At 40.7% G+C, this 18,833-nt stretch overlaps 1 protein-coding gene and 1 long non-coding RNA gene across 3 annotated transcripts in view; both read right to left on the bottom strand.

Moving 5' to 3' along the window:
* Positions 1-18,833, bottom strand: part of cadm1b (cell adhesion molecule 1b) — a gene marked incomplete at its 5' end in the record, with an annotated part of 365,660 nt that overhangs the window by 322,703 nt on the left and 24,124 nt on the right.
* Positions 10,160-12,841, bottom strand: LOC141377816 (uncharacterized). Its single transcript, XR_012390770.1, has 6 exons — positions 12,795-12,841; positions 12,360-12,474; positions 11,293-11,408; positions 11,031-11,116; positions 10,694-10,736; positions 10,160-10,596 (listed from the first exon to the last, which is right to left on the bottom strand). It is a non-coding gene; the product is annotated as an uncharacterized lncRNA (long non-coding RNA).

The raw sequence follows: 18,833 nt of genomic DNA, 5'->3' as shown, positions 1-18,833 counted from the left end.
GGGCGTCTTCCTTTAATTTAGCATTTTAATAAACGTTTAATTGTATTTTTTCAGGTTTATGAAAGAATGCAATTGATAAAATACATTGTAAAACATTTTATTTAAAATATGAACTGTTATATTTTAGTGTATTTATAAGTATAATCTGTCCCTACAATAACAATACCGTTTTTTTGGTAACACTTTTGATTGTCCATTAGAGTACTAGTAGACTGTCTGCTTAATATCTGTTGATACTGCTATTAAGCAAACATTTAAGTGACTATAAGATGCAAGTACATGTCAACTTACACTAACCCTAACCCTAATCCCAACCCTAACCCCAACAGTCTACTTATAATCTAACAAGAATTGGTTGGTATGTAGATGCGATGTAACTTAAATTTAACAAACGGACAATCAAAATAAAGTATGACCTTTTTATTATTCTGATATTTATTCTCAAGAAATATTTCAAATTTGCATAGTTTTGTGATAGTTTAATTTTCTGCTTGAAAAACTATTGCTTTTAACCTTCATTTTAGAAATGAATCCTAATATTTTATAGCTAAAGGAACAAAACCCCCAAAAAACAAAAATTTACTCACTCTAAGTGTTGGTTTCAAACCTTATCAATCAAATTGAAGATATTTTTAAGAACGCTGGTTAACTGTAGCCAGTGACATTCATAGTAGGAAAAAAACAAACTATGGAAGTCAATGTTTACCGGTTTCCAACATTTTTCAAATTAGCTTCTTTTGTGTTTTACAGAATGAACGCAGGTTTAGAAACAGTGCAGGATGAATAAAAGATGACAGAATTTTCATATTTGGGTGAACAGTTTTGCTACTCACCCTAATGTCTACACATGTGGAAATACAACATACCATTACAAACCCTATTAAAAATGCATGATTGTTTATATTATCAGATGTCCTTCCCTTATGAGTGACACTGTCCTGTAGCCTTCCTTATGTTTTGTACATAAGCAACTAAGAGAATACTTTCCTTAAAACAAAGCCAAAAACTGCAACCTGTCCTTCAACCTACCTATAATTACCCAATAGGAAGTTTGTTCCTGTCCCAAAGTACAACCCATAGGAATATTCACAAAAATAGTGGCAAATGGCAAGTACACATTATTGTTCTTTCAATTACATACAATTTTGGGAGAATTGTACAGAAATAGCTGTTTTAAGCTACAGCTTCTGTGAATTTGCACGTCATGTATTCATTTGTGTTTAATATATATGTTTCATACAATTATCACAGCAACAACCTTTCAGCATGGTAACGAGGTGATATGAGGTTTTACCTATGATGTTACAGGTTTTACCTCAGTTATTGTTTCATTAAACATACATTTGCATCTGCATCATGTCTTCAGAGCTTGTTTCAAGATTTGATATCACAAGTTAGAACATACTGGAATTAAGAAACTAAATTCTTTGATAAGATAATTTGATAAGTAAAAAGACTGCCAAAAGATTTCATGTTTTATAATAATTACAAATGTTGTGCATCAGATTTAAGAAATATTTCAGGTTGACACTGCTGACATTAAAGGAAAGCCAGGCTCATTACCCCTATATGTTTCTGAAGATCGTGAATTAGGTCCCAGGGGGCACGGAGGTACGTTTTTTTCAGATCTGAAATTTCTCTTGCGAGTGCCATTTGTGCTTGCTGTTCTCGCATAAATCCACCTGAGGCCGCTGTCTACTAACTGACTGACTGACCGACCAAACAACTGACCCTAAACCGACCAATCGATAGTGTTTTCAGAGCACCAAATGACCCGATCACTATCTTCCCTGAACCCAACCGGCAGTGTTTTCAAAAGCAATCAAGTAAAAGTAAAGAACTCGTGGTCATCTGATTTATGCCACGTTTTCAAATCTCTCTATGTTCTCACCCAGTTATTTACTTCTTTACTTTATTTGATTTTAGTTTTCCTTTTGCTTTTGTTTTACCTGCTTTCTGGAACCGTTCTTTACTGAACTTGAACTCCATCGTCGCAGTCAACTCTTCTGTGCATCTCAAGTCCACCAACTTACATGGTGAGTGACTTAGCAAACTGATAACAACAGAAAAGCCGTCCACACAGAGGTAAGGGGTCAGCTGATAGAGTGAAAAGAAACAGAAGCCGTCGGTGGCTCTGGCTACATAATTTGTGCTCTCCAGAAAATAAATACAGGGGTGTGTTTTCACAATGAGTCTGTGTTAAATGTAGGAGTAGTTTAAATGTGTGTTGTCAAACATTAACTAATGAACCTTATTGTAAAGTGTGACCATATATATATATATATATATATATATATATATATATATATATATATATATATATATACATATATATATATATATATATATATATATATATACATATATATATATATATATATATATATATATATATACATATATATATATATATATATATATATACATATATATATATATATATATATATACATATATATATATATATATATATATATATATACATATATATATATATATATATATATATATATATATATATATATATATATATACATATATATATATATATATATATATATACACATATATATATATATATATATACACACATATATATATATATATATATACACACATATATATATATATATATATACACATATATATATATATATATATATATATATATACATATATATATATATATATATATATATATATATATATATATATATATATATATATATATATATATATATATATATATATATATATATATATATATATATATATAATACTGTATGTAAATATTAATGTGATATATATAATGACAATCATCAATATAGACTGATTTAGAAAACGTTATAATTAATTATTTGCTACTTTTTTTGACCATATCACCAGACAACTTCACTCCTGTCACTAATTTATCCTTAAATAAAAACATTCAGTCACATTCAGTTAAAAGGCCTCCGGTTTACTTCACAAGCCACAAGCCTCAAAGTCACTCTAACAGACTTACGAAGCAGCTTTCTTATACATTATACGTCTTCTGAACAAACCAGCGCGACTGATAATGATTTAAAAGGCTGGAGTCGACAAGCCCCTCTAAAAGGGTTGTGACAAGCTGCTGGATTCTGACAGCGTGTTTACATCATACAGCAATACATCCTCATGTCACCTTCAAACAGGCCGTGCTTGACTGAAAGCCTGATTGGGCCCATAAATTCTGCCTCTAATTACATCTGCGCAAAGAACACAGGCCCTTTTTCGGACAACTATTAAAAGAAACAAAGAGCGGTGCCGTCACAGCACTTTGCATACGGCGACAAGCTGATATGTCACAGTGATGGCTTAATGCACCATAATTAGAGCACTGTAAAACTCTGATAGCAGCCGAACAGAGCGATCGAAAGGACAGAGATGTTTCGCCGGCAGAGATTGAATTGATGTCAGTTAAGGGAGATAATGAATAATGGAAGGTGACTGACTCGCGCAAGACAAATAGCAGGAGACAAAAACAAACATACATTTTGTCTGCAGCTGATGTTCCCCCTGTGTCTCTGAAACCATCATGTATAATTATACCTAATCACTGAACAAGGAATACCTCGCGCCACACAAATCCCCTGCCACCTAAAACACGCCATTCATCATAATAATAGCTATACTAACTAACCAATTTATGCCGATAAAGAACGAGGCAAAGGTCCGGCGTGTGCATTAAACTTTAAGTGGGAGATTTTACGCTTTGTGTGAGCCAATGTGGAGAGGTCTGATAATGAATAAATGATAGAACATGGAAGACAATTGTGGTAACCTTTTTATGCTTGAATAGAACGCCGTTTAACACTTAATGCTTAATAATATTTGCTGATATTATTTCCAGATTGGGTAATAGTTGAGATAAAATAAGATAAGAGATATTCAAGATATGCAGTCAAATGGTCAAACTTTATATATTTTATTATATATTAAAATTAGGGAAACACATTGGCGCAGTGGGTAGCACAATCGCCTCACAGCAAAAAGGTCACTGGCTCGAGCCCCAACTGGGTTAGTAGGCATTTATATGTGGAGTTTGCATGTTCTCCCCGTATTTGCATGTTCTGGGTGCTCCGGTTTCCCCCATAAGTCCAAAGACATGTGGTATAGGTAAATTGGATAAACTAAATTGTCCATAATGTATGTGTGTGAATGAGAGTGTATGGATGTTTCTCAGTGACAAGTTGCATCCGCTGTGTAAAACATTTGCTGGATAAGTAGGCGGTTCATTCTGCTGTGGTGACCCCAGAAGAGTGAATGAATATTATGAATATATATATGGGCGGCATGATGGTGCAGTGGCTAGCATTGTGGCCTCACAGCAAGAAGGTCGTTGGTTGGAGCCCCAGCTGGGTCAGTTGGCATTTCTGTGAGGAGTTTGCATGATCTCCCTGTGTTCGCTTGGGCTGAGCATTGGGCTAACGACCCACCTCATAAAACAATTTGATGTAATGAAACACCAATATTCTGCAGCTAAATTTCAACTTTTATATAAACGGCACTAAGAGTAAGTAAGTATGTAAGTTTATTTGAGCAATATCACACTCATAGCAGTGTGATATGGCTGTATATTGGCACTGATGGGAGGCATACGTTGGTGTCCCACCAGTGACAATATACAGCCACATCGCACTGCAATGAGTGTGTTATTGTGTTTATACAACAGTTTGACGGCATAATTGTATGTATAAAAAGGGTCTTACAACCCTTTTGTAAGAGGGAACATCTTCCATCATTAATTCACATCTGCAGCTGACGTCAAAACAGCAGAAACTGTTGCAGGACATTTTCACATGATGTCTGATAAAAAAAAATAAAAAAATAAAAAATTCAGGAGAAAGTCTTATTTGTTTTATTTTGACTTGAGTAAAATCAGTTTTATTTTTTTTTAAATACATTAAGGTCAAAATGATTAGCCCCTTTTAAGCTATATTTATTTTTGATACAGAACAAACCATCATTATACAATAACTTGCCTAATTACCCTAACCTGCCTAGTTAACCTCATTAACCTAGTTAAGCCTTTAAATGTCACTTTAAGCTGTATAGAAGTTTCTTTAAAAATATCTAGTCAAATATTATTTACTGTCATTGTAGCAAAGATAAAATAAATCAGTTTTTTGAAAATGAGTTATTAAAAGTATTATGTTTAGAAATGTGTTGAAAAAAAATATCCTCTCTGTTAAACAGAAACTGGGAAAAAAATGAACAGGGAAACTAATAATTCAGGGGGCCTAATAATTCTGACTTCAACTGTATATATATTATTATTATTAAATGTAAAATAGTACTTAATTACTAAAAACATACTTCCTGGTAATTTCTTACATTTTTATTTATTCATTCATTCATTCCTTCGGCTTAGTTTCTTATTCGCCACAGCACATGAACGGCCATGTTTATTTATTAATAAATAAATAAATGCAAAATCAAAATAAATAGTAAATAAAAATATATGATTTAAAAGTGTACAGAAAAAAAGAGATATTCCTGAATAAGTGCACACAGCTGAAAAATAATCACTCTGCCAGCTATCTGCCACAACTTGAACTAGGTTTAGGATATCAATCCATCTAAAACTCACTTGTGAATAATCTCTGTCAGATCTCTTGTTCAACCATGAATAAACAAACACGCTTAAAGCTGTAACGGCCGACAAATCTCATCAAATGATTTAATTACCGGTTGTTGGATGACCGTGTGTGTTGAACTTTAATTATCTAACACTTCATGGTCAGACAGTTGCAATTTTTGGTTTGCAGAAAAGATAAATGCACTTCTGCCAAGATGTGAAAAGCAAACGGAGATGAGGAGCTGTTTAAAAAACATGATGAAAATAACTTCTTAACACCCAAGTGACATCAGAAATAAGAGGATTTGCTTTCTACCAAATCAAGCATTGATCAAAAGAAACATAAACTACAGGCTGAACCTTATTTTCATCAAAGCATCCTAAACATGTGTTACAGTTTCCACAAAATTTAAAACATGTCCAATAATTATTCAAATCATTATTTATGATTGAGTACCAATAATAATTAATATTTCCGACAAACAAATATTACAAGTTAAAAAAATGGTCTTGCTATTTCCTAGAGGGACTGATTAATCATGTTGAAAGTTCAGCTTTAAATTGCAAAGTCAATTATGTCAGTGGTCCCCAAGGTATTGATCTGTGGTTCAATTGGCACCAGACCGCACAAAAAAATCATTAATTATTTTGGTTTTATTTATTATCAGAGTCTAAATTATCATTTATTTAAAAAAAAAAATAGTTATTATTTTAAAAAATGACCCTATTCTCTCGGTCACTTAAGTGCCAAAATTTAATCCACAAGCTAGCAAAATTAGTAAGAAAGCAGATGTCTTTGGAAAGTTTTTGGTGAAGATGAGAATGCTGCGAAGGAATGGATCCGCAACCTATTTGTCAATAAATCAGGTGAATCCAGCATGTCTATGTAAGAAGAAGATCAACTGCTAGAGATCACAAATGACAGCAGCCTTAAGGGCCACCAGGGGTTGTTCACATATTGTGTCTCTACCGTGCACAAGTTTGTTATTTCCAATGGAGGTGCGTGGCTTGCATATCGGGATAGGCATGCGGAAACGGCGCAAGTGCTCACACCTTCCAGGCACCCCCCTTTAAAACATTTGAGGCAGGCAATGTTTTCGCCAGTGCAGCCAGAGCGAACTTTGATGCTCTCGCCACATTCGGTGTAAATGCACAGCATGAATGCTGTGAGCGCACTGAGAGTCACGTGACAAGAGCTGACCCGTCAGCTTTATATTTTGTATGGAATATACACATTTCAGTATAATTGTCTTAGACAAAAGCTGCAGTGCTTTTCTGTCATAAATAAAAAGTGTATCTGATTTTCAGCTGTGTTTTGCCAGCTTGTCATCCTTTGTGAAAACGGTTGATGGTCTTCTAGCAATCTATATACACCCAATCCCAACCTCCCAATCGCCCCATTGACCATAAAAAAGGTTGGGGACCACTGAATTAAGTAAATTCAATTTATTAATTAATTGAATAAAATAAACATTGTTTTTAACAATGAGTCTGATTGAAGTGTATTATAATTTATTCACATTTAAAACATTTCATATAGTCTATTTATATGTTATTTCGGTCATGAATAATTTTAATATGGTTCCTATAAAAGCATTTCATTGTTAAATGATAAATAGTAAATGTTTTATTAAAATTTTATTTAAAACTATTCTTGATGTTTTATTGATTTAAAAAACAAATAAAATCCATTAAAAATTAAGTAATAATAAAAATCAGAACTGGGTTAAATAAAATATCCAGGATACTGAAGAGAAAATATTAAAATAGTCTGGGTTATAATTAAAATTGTATAAAATTGTGATAATGCTTAAGAATTGTACAGTTTTTACCGTAATTTTGATCAAACAAGTGCAGCCTTGGTAAACTGAATATTCTTTTTTTTTTTTACAAATATTTTACAAATCCTGCTGATCCTATACTTTTGACCAGTAAATCAAAAATAATCAAAATAATAATCAAATAAAACTTTTACAAACTTTTTTTTAAGTCCTCATCTATCCTATGTTAACCTTCTCTTTTTGTGGCAACAGTTTTTCAGTCTGTGCCACACGACTGATAAAATGTGAGGGGCAGAATGAGGTTTTACAAATAATCCAACTTCCATGGCAGCAAACCAATTACTGAGGCTAAGATAACCTCTCCGCTGTCAGGAGGAATTAACCATTGTTTCACAAAGGCCAGTCAGCGCTCTTGAGCATCTGCGTCACTCGCTGTCTAATGTAACACTAATGTGCCATGAATCATTTGCTGTTCTCAATGCAACACTCTTAGTTAGTACTTATTGTCAATGAAATGCTAAACGGATAAATGTTGTCCCTCACTGCCAGTGAATATTTCACAAACCTTATGAAGTTTGACTGCTTTATTTGTTTCTAGAGACTTTCTATGCTGAATCTCTATGCTAAAACAGACCTTAATGCCTTCAGCAAATATTTTTGAATCATTAAGCATTATCAACAATTTATAAAGCATCCCTCATTGCTCAATTAAAATGTATTGTTTACAAAAAAAGAAACTGCTTCTACAAGCTTCTGTTTTTAATATGCAAGCAATAATTGATGACGGGAAACTGAATTATTGAAAATTTACCGCTCAGTCAAAATGATAATGCACAACCAGATATTGTGATTCAATAGCAGCACAGTTACCAGAAATGCATATTTATATATATATATATATATATATATATATATATATATATATATATATATATATATATATTTTTTTTTTTTTTTTTTTTTTTTTTTTTTTTTAAGTTTGCAGTTCTGCTAAGGTGATATGAGCATATACAATATGTTAAATTAATACTAAATTAAAAGGTATGTGGCTTAGGTAAGTGCAACATTTTTTTAGAAATGTTTTGCAGGTCCATTTCCAACCCTATGAAATGCCACCAATATGATATGGTTGTTTTTGACCATATTTGGAAGGGTCATGAATATTAATGAGCTCTGTTCTGATGCTCAATATCTCATGTCAGTGCCTGAAACACACAATTTTAACAAACTAAGTAGATAGTAGATAGTTAAATGACATTCTTTTCAACTGAAGTGGTAGAGAGGTTTATTTTACCAAGTGAAAGAGCTCTCTTTATGCCACCAGAATGTAGTTGTATTTTAAAGCTTTACTGTATGAAAACAGACACAGACCTTTCACTCTAGAAAAATCCAATTAAGAGCAGAGTGATATGACAGAATGGATAAACATGCATTAAACACTCATACAGTCTACATGTTAAACTAACAAAACAAATTCAATAGACCTTATCTTCTACATCTCTAGGGTGGCACTGAATACATTTATAATCTGTAGATCATGTATTTCTGTTCTTAAACACTGTGAACAACTTTGAGGTCAAACATGGCTGCCTGCATCAAGAAACTGACTATGCTTCTTTAAAGCCTGTCCCAATTTTAAAACTCATGTCTCATGTACATAGTAAATATAATCAAAGCTTAGTAAAACTTAAAAACAAGGGGGAAAGTTATTATTGTTTTAATCTCACCCGGAAAAGTTGTAACTCCTCATAAACTTCTCCAGAAATTTAACCTGGATGATGGAGGCTTTCAGCGGTGCTTCTGACTGAGCCCATGAACTGTTGTCGGTGTCATCTGGAGGATTTCCCCCAGGACACCAACAACCGGCCCTTTGTCACAATCACGCCTCCACAAGAACAAGGTCCTGATTGGTTAACGCAGCGCGAATGTCCGCTTAAGTTCAGATTTTTGAACTCGAGCCATTCACGTCAAACACGCAAAATGCTCAATTCGTGCCTGGCCATTCGCGTGTATCGTGCCACAGGATGTCTATTTGTGCGTTTGCATCGACTTAACATGTAAATCACTCGCAATTGACGCTCCTTCCGTGTCTGGTGTGAACACAGCATAAGACTAAAACTAAGTCAAAATGTGCTGTCAAAATGAACACTGAGATATATATATCTAAAAATATCAAATGTGCAGATTAGTTGATATACTTAAAAATGTTCATTCATTCATTCATTCATTTTTTTGTCGGCTTAGTCCCTTTATTAATCCGGGGTCGCCACAGCAGAATGAACCACCAACTTATCCAGCAAGTTTTTACGCAGCGGATGCCCTTCCAGCTGCAACCCATCTCTGGGAAACTTAAAAATGTTTCCCAATCTATAATTTGAATCGCAACCATACCATTATGCAGTAAAAATAATATAAATGTACACAGCAAAATATGAGGACCCAAAACAACTCTATGGGTGTTAATTTCAACACTTTGAAAGTGTCTCATGGGGTCCACTCAAAACTGAGTTAAATCAACACTTTCAAAAGGGTTGGCACATTGACACCGAAGTAAGGGTTAATTTTAACTCTGGGCAGAGTTAAAAAATTTAACTATATTTAACACCGCCTGGTAGTAATTTTTTTTACTACAATATGTTGTTATTTTATTCAACTCTCTTGAGTGTAAATATGGTAAAAAGGTCAAATAGACTGTAAATTACAAAAGAAAAAACATTTTATTTGAAAACATTCACCGCTTCAACAATTCATTCAGTTTTTAAAATGCAACAATGTCAAATATGCTTTAAATTTTTTATTAGTACAGACAGTATCAACAAAATAGTTTCAGTCCTTTAGTCCAAACTTGATGTTTCATCAGAGCAATTTGAAAGTTCAATATAGCGTCACTCATAGTTTTCTTTTAAACGCATAGTTTTCTTCTGAAATGACATTTTTAAACAACTTGGCTTGCAAATCTTTCAGTTCTGGTGTTTCCTTGGTCCTCCATATCAAACACAGCAGTTTATATGAAGGTATAAATGCTGTAAACTTGTGTGAAAACAAACTGGAGCTGGAAATCTCATCAAGCATGTCCTGTGAATGAAGTGCTTCCCAGCCACAGGATGACCCTTTTATCCATGACGATGTAGTAGCTGCTGATCGCTCGTCTGGTGGTTCCTGATGCACGGATATAGGGTGAAGCTCATCTAAGAACTCTTCAAGATTCCAGCATGACTAAGAAAAATGTTTGAAAACAAATTGCAATCAAATTCTATGATATATTTAAAAGAACATTTAAAGTAAATAAAACATTCAAGAAATCTAAACTTACCTTTTGAAAATCTTCATGATGATCCACAACTTGACTCTCCCTGCTGGTTGAGGTGACAGGATATGGAAAAGTAGAAAAAACACATACATCACTGTTGGATCTCCAAAAACAATTAGGTTAACCACTATGACTAGAACTGGAAAAACAGGCAGCTGTCTGTCCAGAATCCTCAATTTAATACAACACTTGGAGCAAAATTTAGAGGAGCTTAAAATCATTTATATCATTTAGTGATGCTGACTTCCCCAAAATATTGGCCACAGTGTAAAAAATATTCATAAACTTACAGTTTTATGTAAGTGTGTGCCTGCGTGTGTGTGCGTGCGCGTTTCTTTACCAGATTTAACTTGTTAGGCCCTTTCAGGTCCAGTATTGACGCCACCTTTCCTGGAGTCTAGCAGATGTTTCAGGTCCAAATATAATCTAAAATATTAGGATAAGCAGAAGAGAAAAAGTGCAAAGCAAAGAGCAAAACATTATTTAAGTAACAGTTCACCCACAATACAAAACTTGTCACCTTCGTGTCATTTGTTATTCTTGAATGCTCTAATACCCTCTCAGCTTATTGTGAAACAAATACAGAACTTTATCAAACATACCTTCATTATTATCACCACATATGACCAAGAAGGTGCGCTTGGTCATTTCACCAACACTGGAAATACACCATCCGTCACCGTCACAGGGTCTTGTGTTATTGTATAGAGAACTGTGGCTGTTAAAAAACAACAAAACATTAGTATCTAACACATATGCATAACCTTCAGATAAAAAAGAGAGATGAACATCACAAAGTATGCCTCACACTTTTCAGATATCTTTTGATTCAGATGTTGATTATTGATAATGAATCTACAACTCAAACCTGTATCATCTTTAGGCTGCTCAAATATGAATCAGTGGATTAATTTTACAGACAGGTGGCTGTTTACAACGCACTAAATTGTCTTTAATAAAACGGAAATGTTGTGTACATGCTAGGTTTAGTCTATAAGCACAATATCATGCGGGAGAAAAAGTTTGACTAAGATGTTCCTGACTACAGAAATAGCCTAACTTACTAACGTCAGACATCCCGAGTTGGGAAAAGTAATTTTCGGGGGATACAGAGTTGATTTGCGGGATGTAGCGGGAGAGATGGGTACCTGAAGAGCAATGGGATGAGTTGCGCGCGACGTACCTAAAGAGCGGTGGGGGTGACTTGCGCGCGACGTACCTGAAGAGCTGGGAGGGATGCGGTGGAGAGGGGTGTGCAAAGTGTTTAATGACCGGGCGGGAGACGCGCGATTTCCGGGAGATTATCATTCATTTGCAGGCATCTACTTGGGCATCTGGGAGTCTCTGTGCATTTGCGGGATAACGTTAACGTTAGTCCCGCAACTTCCGGGAGACTTCTGTAACGTTAAATGTCTGAGAAAGTGCAAACGCGGTCATTTAAAGACATTAATGTTAACATTCCGACTTTAATGGTTGTCAACACTTAATATAATTCAAGCGTACGTTATCACACGAGTCTATGGACTAACGGTATATGGACGGCCATGAATGAACCAGTTTAAAAGGGCCGCGGTGTTTAAAATAACCAAATTAACGTACACGAATAACAAACAATCATATGTTTTAGTCAGGAAGCCTTTTACAACTAAGCATGTGTTGATTTACTCACCAGATATGTTTTAGAAACTCTCCAGAGCTTATGGAAACCGTCCTGTGTTGCCGTTAGCATCCGGGCAGAGTAAGTAAGGCTGTTAGGCGGCTCTGGGGATTCCCTCGCTAGTTTGCTTCAAATTAAAGGAGAAGTGTCGATTTTATTTTATAGATGGGAAACAACGCACAAAATGGCATTAAGCGTGACAGAAATGTGTTGAACATGTACATTTGATGTTTTTATGCACTATGTATGCGTGAGCATATATAAAAACATTCTTGAAAAGAAGTCAATAGTAATGCAGTTAAGCTAGATACACAAACGACCATGAATGAACCGCAGAAGTTTAAAATCGTCACTCCATTCTAAAGTTATTAACTTAACAATATGTTTACAACTGTATTTCCTTAAAGAAATTCTGTAAAATACCAACATTTAGGTAGTTTGACTCACCAGTTGCTGTTCTAAACCTCAGATGGAAAATGGCGTCTGGAAAATTCTTCAGTGACTGGGGCTGCATGAATTCCCGGATGTTGGAAATAACACCACCAAGTGTTGAAAAGTTAACTCCTTGATTTCTCACTGAATAAAATCAATTCTAACTCTTATTATATTCATTTGTCAAAATCTAACTCTTTAACGTCAACACTTTACTCTGAAATGCTTCAACACCGAGAATTTAACTCTGATGAATTTGCTGTGTAGGTTGTTGAACTCAAATATATTATTAAAATTCTTTGTCCAGCTTTACATCCATAGAGGGGAACTGTTTGAAGTACAGTAGTCTGCCTCAAGGTATGTGCCACATAAAACATGACATACAGAAAACCTCATTTCAGAAGCTTTTCCTCTTCAATCCTAACAAGTAGATTGAGCATCTCAGATGTCCTTAGGATTACACTCTCCTGGATTGAGATATTGAGTTTTTACCTGTTGTCTGTTAAAACCATTTTCCAGCACAGTGCCAAGAGCCCGTATCAGCACTGGATCAACTGCAGCTCTGGCTTGTCACTTTCTCTCTAGCTTCTCGTTCAGCTTCTGATATTTCTCAAGCTTGTCATCCAGTTACCACATGTATCACTGCAGCAGCACGTCTATGACACCTACATGTAAACAGCAGTGTTGGGGAAGATACTGTGAAGATGAAGCTTTACCACACGACAACTGAGTTGTAATTTGAGGCATTTCAGTCAAGCTAAACTGCAAGCAGCCCAGGCTCTGCCTACAGAAAAAAAAAGCATTGCTTCAGGAACATTTTGCTACACTTTTCAGATGACACGTTCACAAGAGGCTATAAGCTATATGCTTTTTTTTTTCCATTGCAGATGTTGGTTTATTAAACAGCACAGTGTCAGGAAAAACATGCCTGTGGGTATAATGGTAGCAAAATGATATTGCACTGCTTGTAGCACATTTCACAGCAATTTCAGTGCGAAACGTCCAGTGTCTGCCACTAAACCCTACCTTAAACCTACTGTAACTGATAGTGTCAACAAAAGCAAACATGAGATAAAAACGCATTTCCTCAAGCAACCAAGCCATTTTACCCAGTGCTGAGCCTTGGGCTGTGCAATATTTATTGTGTACGATAATATCGCAATTGTTGTCTGAGCAAGCTGACATTATCAAGTGTCACTCACTTTGCAAATTACAAACATAAACATGTCTTGAGAGAGCAAAAGCTGCATGACGAAGCCTATTAGAATGTAAGTCATAATAGTAATGTATTTTATAAGATATCACTTACTAGACTGTGACAAATGTGTTACTCATTTTATATGAGTCAACAACAAACAATGAGATAATACTAATGAGTTACATATTAAAAACAATTTAATAAAGTGTATTTTTTACAAATCGATAACTTTTTAGTCTCAGAACAACACAGTCCTGAATGAATCTGCTTTTGAATGAATCATTTGAGCCATTAGCTATGCTTCTATCCAAAAATGCGAATGAACTTTATGCGCAAAACTGGATTATCGAATAAAATATGTGCAAACAAAGCAGCGTTTCCATCCAGCGATTCAAAGAGAAACAAAATAGTCACTTCTTAATTAACTGCCGCTAAGTAAATATCCATAGTAAAAACGGAGTTCCCCTTCGGTTGGGGAACTTCAGTGCCATGAATGGGAGGATTCGGATCAGAAGCCGCTTATCTGGAGAGTATTGAACGGGCCAATGAATGAAATTAATTGGCAGCGTAAGCTTGCGCAGGTGTGCGACATCTGCAATTATCTCAGCATATAAGCACACCTGAAGCCAGCAGACGCCATCCTTTTCGCTTCAGATCCTTTCTGAGTGAGTCGATGAGGGTTCCTCTTGCTGATCAGCACTTCAGAGCGAACGAGCGTGTCTCCCGGTCCAGAGTGGGTCTTCGCGGTGGCAGACGGTCGAGCTGGGTTACTCCCTTGCCTGCGGTTCTTTGGGTCCGGTCCTCCAGAGCGGTGCGTATAGTTGCAACTTTCCTAAAAGAGCAACACAGTCGTGCAGCACGTCCTTTTCAGGATGGCGCTCCGACTGTGCGTTTCTGGATGCGGGGGTTTCCTGTCTCCGGATGATGGACACGATCACTGCATTGCATGTTTGGGGGTCCAGCATGTTAATGCGGTGCTCGCGGGCGGTTCATGTCGTCATTGCGATGCCATGACCGTTGCACAGCTAAGATCGCGGCTAACTTTCGCAAGAGAGCGAGCCACCCCAGTTGCCTCCTGTTCTAAAAAAGCAGCGGGCGCTCGGGCAGATCTGAGGGTTTCAGCGGGAGCTAATCCGCCGCCCACGGGCTCGCGGACCTCTCGCTCCTCACGGCGCTCCATCCAAGCTTCGGGTGGTGAGAGTGATCCGTCTAACCAGATGGTAGCTCTCACACTCGCTGACACCGGAGATCAGATGTCCTCCGCGGCATCGGAGGGTGGGCTTTCACTGTCCGACGAAGATCCGGACCCGCTCGCCCCCTCCGGGCAGGTGAGCGCTGTCAAATCGGATCCTGAAGCGGACATGTTAGCCGTGCTTTCCCGGGCTGCTTCGGCCGTGGGGTTGGAGATGGTTTATCCCCCAGCTCCGCGGCCGGACCGACTAGATGGGTGCTACGTAGAGGACCAGAAGGCGAAGCCTTCGAAGCCTCTCGTCCCCTTCTTCCCGGAAGTGCACAGTAGGCTCACGCAGTCCTGGAGGGCACCTTTCTCTGCCCGTGCTGCGAGTGCCTCCGCCCTCACCGCCCTTGACGGCGGAGCTGCCAGGGGGTATGAGGCGATCCCGTCAGTGGAGCGCGCTATCGCGGTCAATCTTTGTCCGCGCGGCGCCTCTACGTGGCGGGGTTTGCCCCGCCTCCCGTCCAAAGCCTGTAGGTTGTCTGCCTCCCTCGGAGCCAGAGCTTATAAGGCTGCGGGCCAGGCTGCTTCTGCTTTGCACGCGATGGCCACCTACCAGCGCTACCAAGCGCAGGCGCTGGCCGAGCTGCACGAGGGCGGGTCCAACCCAAGCTTATTACATGAGCTGCGCACCGCGACCGACTATGCTCTTCGGACTACTAAGTCCGCCGCGTGTGCGCTGGGGAGGACGATGTCCACACTTGTGGTTCAGGAACGCCACCTCTGGCTAAACCTGGCCGATATGCGCGACGTTGACAAAGTTCGCTTTCTTGACTCGCCCATATCCCAGGCTGGCCTGTTCGGCGACACCGTCGGTGAATTCACCCAGGAATTCAAGGCGGTGAAAGAGCAGTCGGATGCGATGGGCAATGTCATCTATCGGCGTGGCCGTAAGCCCGCTCCGCCCGCCGAGCCATCCACCTCCGCTGTTCCTCGCCGAGGGCGCCCGCCAACGAGTGCTGCCCCGCCCCCGCCTGCGCCTCCGGCCAAGCGGGCGCGGCGTTCACCTCGAAAGCAGGCAGCCCCTCCTGCCCAGGGCGCCGTTAAGTCCGGTAAACGGACCGCGAAGCGTCCCTGAGACAGGCCATCCGGAGAAGAGGAAACTTGCTCTTTCCCCGCTGGAGGGCGGGGCCCCGATAACAACGGTACTTTTCAGTGCCACCAAAACATCAGTAAAAGAGCACTTTTTCCCTTCCCTGGATGTGACTGCACGAGTTCTGCCAGTCCGGGACGCGCTGCCTTCCGGCTCGCAGACTCTACGTGCTTCGCCAGTGGCTCACGAGCGCTGGGGGGACGGTCTCCCTTCCCTCAGCCCTCCAGCCCCCTCTCCGGAGTCAGGGTGCGGAGCCAGAGCGAATCGCTCTCCTCCAGCTTTTCCGCGGGACCCTCGTGCTTCCCGGATCAGCACACCCACTCCGCGCTGCCCCACCGTTGGTACGTCAGCGATTGTAGCGATGACTCCATTAGCGAGGGCTCTGCCTGCCTGGTTAGCGCGGGCCAGCCCCTCGCGGTGGCTCATACGCACAATCAGACTCGGTTACGCGATTCAGTTCGCGAAACGGCCCCCCAAGTTTACGGGCGTGTATTTCTCCAGGGTCAACCCCCTGTCCGCCCCTGTCTTGCGAGAGGAGATTGCTGCCCTCCTGGCGAAGGGTGCAATCGAGCCGGTTCCTCCAGCCGAGATGGAGAGTGGGTTTTACAGCCCATACTTCATCGTACCCAAAAAGAGCGGTGGGTCACGGCCAATCCTAGATCTGCGCGTTTTGAACCGCTGTCTGCACAAGCTGCCGTTCAGAATGCTCACGCAGAGGCGCATTCTCCAATGCGTTCGTCCTCGGGATTGGTTTGCAGCCATAGACCTGAAGGACGCGTATTTCCATGTCTCCATTCTTCCACGCCACCGCCAATTTCTGCGGTTTGCGTTCGAGGGTCGAGCGTGGCAGTACAAGGTCCTCCCCTTCGGGCTCTCTCTGTCTCCGCGGGTCTTCACCAAACTCGCGGAGGGTGCCCTAGCGCCCCTTCGGCTCGCGGGCATTCGCATACTCAATTATCTCGACGACTGGCTGATTTTAGCCCACTCGCGGGAGCAATTGATTATGCACAGGGACGAGGTGCTTCGGCATCTCCGCCTACTGGGGCTTCAGGTCAACCGAGAAAAGAGCAAACTCGCCCCCGTGCAGAGGATTTCTTTTCTCGGGATGGAGCTGGACTCGATCACCATGGTAGCGCACCTCTCCGAGGAACGCGCTCGCCTGTTGCTGAACTGTCTGAGGGAGCTCGACAGCAAACTAGTGGTCCCACTGAAGTTCTTTCAGAGGCTCCTGGGGCATATGGCATCCGCAGCCGCCGTCACGCCGCTCGGGTTGCTCCATATGAGACCACTTCAGCACTGGCTTCACGATCGGGTCCCCAGACGCGCATGGCACGCGGGCACACACCGGGTCTCGGTTACTGCGCTGTGTCGCCGCGCCCTCAGCCCTTGGAACGACCCCTCGTTCCTACAGGCCGGTGTGCCTCTAGGACAGGCGTCCAGCCATGTTGTTGTTTCAACAGACGCTTCCAACACGGGTTGGGGGGCCGTGTGTCGCGGGCATGCGGCTGCGGGCCTCTGGAAGGGTGCCCAGCTGCATTGGCATATCAATCGCCTAGAGCTGTTGGCAGTGTTCCTCGCTCTCCACCGCTTTTTACCGGTGCTGGAGCGGCAACACGTGCTGGTCAGGACGGACAGTACGGCGGCGGCGGCGTATATCAACCGCATGGGGGGTATGCGCTCTCGCCGCATGTCTCAGCTCGCCCGCCGTCTGCTCCTCTGGAGTCACCCGCGGCTGAAATCGCTGCGCGCCATTCACGTCCCAGGCACGTTCAATCGTGCAGCCGATGCGCTCTCACGACAGCTGTTACGCCCTGGAGAATGGAGACTCCACCCCGAGTCTGTTCAGCTGATATGGGCGCGATTCGGGGAGGCCCAGATCGATCTGTTTGCTTCCCCCGAGAACGCTCACTGCCAGTTGTTTTTTTCCCTGACCGAGGGCTCTCTCGGCACGGATGCACTGGCCCACAGCTGGCCTCGGGGCATGCGCAAGTATGCGTTTCCCCCAGTGAGCCTGCTCGCGCAGTTTCTGTGCAAGGTCAGGGAGGACGAGGAACAGGTTCTGCTAGTTGCGCCCCTTTGGCCCAACCGGACCTGGATATCAGAGCTCTCACTCCTCGCGACGGCCCTCCCCTGGCGGATCCCTTTGAGAGAGGACCTACTCTCTCAGGGACAGGGCACCATCTGGCACCCTCGCCCCGATCTTTGGAACCTCCACGTGTGGTCCCTAGACGCGAGGAAGACTTAGGTAACCTACCGACTGCGGTGGTTAATACCATCACTCAGGCTAGAGCCCCCTCCACGAGGCGCGCCTACGCCCTGAAGTGGAGTCTATTCACTGAATGGTGCGTCTCTCGCAGAGAAGACCCCCGAAATTGCCAGATTAGTGTTGTGCTCTCTTTCCTTCAAGAGAAGTTGGACAGCAGGCTGTCGCCCTCCACTCTCAAGGTTTACGTGGCCGCCATCTCCGCTTATCATAGCGCGGTAGCTGGCGGCACCGTGGGAAAGCATAACCTGGTCATCCAGTTCCTT

The sequence above is a fragment of the Danio rerio genome, chromosome 15, assembly GCF_049306965.1.
Source record: "Danio rerio strain Tuebingen ecotype United States chromosome 15, GRCz12tu, whole genome shotgun sequence".
NCBI classification, from domain to species: domain Eukaryota; kingdom Metazoa; phylum Chordata; class Actinopteri; order Cypriniformes; family Danionidae; genus Danio; species Danio rerio.
Note: the sequence above shows the minus strand (reverse complement) of the source record. Positions and strands in the feature narration are given on the sequence as shown.